At 44.0% G+C, this 921-nt stretch overlaps 1 non-coding gene across 1 annotated transcript; it reads right to left on the bottom strand.

Annotated features, from left to right (window-relative positions):
- Window positions 1-575: 575 nt before the first annotated feature.
- Window positions 576-682, bottom strand: LOC112753379 (small nucleolar RNA R71). Its single transcript, XR_003177768.1, has one exon. It is a non-coding gene; the product is annotated as a small nucleolar RNA R71 (small nucleolar RNA).
- Window positions 683-921: the final 239 nt, after the last annotated feature.

Consider the following 921-nt stretch of genomic DNA (forward strand, 5'->3'; position numbering starts at 1 on the left):
CAACTTCCTTTAATTCTGAACCTGAGAGAACCTTCCTTAGACTAAGGAGGGAGGCAAGAGAAAAATGTGTAGTTGGTGCTGAAGAAGAGGAGGAACACTTTGAGGAATACTTTAAACCAAACATGGAAGAAAACATGGAAAACCATCGTGAAGAAGAAGCTCACAACCATGGCGGAAGAGGTCGAGCAAATCATGCTGGGGAGGATAGAAGAGTTTTAGGCTCTTACATCAATCCAAACCCAGGAAACTGTGGAAGTAGCATTCAAAAGCCAACCATCCATGCCAACAATTTTGAACTAAAACCACAGCTCATCACCCTTGTTCAGAACAACTGTTCGTTCGGAGGAAGTGTCCAAGAAGACCCCAATCAACATCTAACCACCTTCCTGAGAATATGTGACACAGTGAAGTCTAATGGTGTTCATCCTGACGCCTATAGACTGCTCTTATTTCCATTCTCACTCAAAGATAAGGCAGCCAAGTGGCTGGAGTCTTTCCCAAGGGAGAGCTTGACAACTTGGGAAGATGTGGTGAACAAATTCTTAGCAAGATTTTACCCTCCTCAACGAATCAATAGGCTGAGAGCTAAGGTCCAAACTTTCAGGCAACAAGATGGTGAGACTCTATATGAAGCATGGGAGAGGTTTAAAGACCTAACAAGGAGGTGCCCACCCGATATGTTCAATGAATGGGTGCAGCTGCACATTTTCTATGAAGGGCTCTCTTATGAGTCAAAGAAGGCCGTAGACCATTCATCCGGAGGATCTTTGAACAAGAAGAAGACCATTGAGGAGGCCATAGATGTCATTGAAATAGTAGCAGAGAAAGACTACTTCTATGCTTCTGAAAGAGGGAACACAAGAGGAGTAATGGAGCTAAACAATGTAGATGCTCTGCTGGCCCAAAACAAGCTCATTACCC

This window comes from Arachis hypogaea, chromosome 15, assembly GCF_003086295.3.
Source record: "Arachis hypogaea cultivar Tifrunner chromosome 15, arahy.Tifrunner.gnm2.J5K5, whole genome shotgun sequence".
NCBI lineage: Eukaryota > Viridiplantae > Streptophyta > Magnoliopsida > Fabales > Fabaceae > Arachis > Arachis hypogaea.